General features: G+C 36.1%; 1 protein-coding gene across 1 annotated transcript in view; it reads left to right on the forward strand.

The window, feature by feature from the left end:
• Window positions 1–462, forward strand: part of col8a2 (collagen, type VIII, alpha 2) — a 5,688-nt gene that overhangs the window by 2,867 nt on the left and 2,359 nt on the right. The gene's annotated exons all lie outside the window — the stretch shown is intronic.

Raw genomic sequence — 462 nt, forward strand, 5'->3', positions numbered from 1 at the left:
AGACAGACAGACAGACAGACAGACAGACAGACAGACAGACAGACAGATTATTAATCTCAGGGGAATTTGAGAAGTTGGAAACTTTGTTGACAACATTTATTTTAAAGTATCTTACAGTATCTTAGGCAATAATTCATATAAACTAATTTAATGTACAGGACAGTCCTCAGTGAACATCAACAGCTGTTCTTTAAATCGGTGAACATCAACAGCTGTTCTTTAAATCGGTGAACATCAACAGCTGTTCTTTAAATCAGTGAAGAACATCAACAGCTCTCCTTTAAATCGGTGAACATCAACAGCTGTTCTTTAAATCAGTGAACATCAACAGCTGTTCTTTAAATCAGTGAATATCAACAGCTGTTCTTTAAATCGGTGAACATCAACAGCTGTTCTTTAAATCGGTGAATATCAACGGCTGTTCTTTAAATCGGTGAACATCATCGGCTGTTCTTTAAATCG

The sequence above is a fragment of the Nematolebias whitei genome, chromosome 19 (assembly GCF_014905685.2).
Source record: "Nematolebias whitei isolate Nwh7 chromosome 19, NemWhi1, whole genome shotgun sequence".
In the NCBI taxonomy this organism is placed as follows: domain Eukaryota; kingdom Metazoa; phylum Chordata; class Actinopteri; order Cyprinodontiformes; family Rivulidae; genus Nematolebias; species Nematolebias whitei.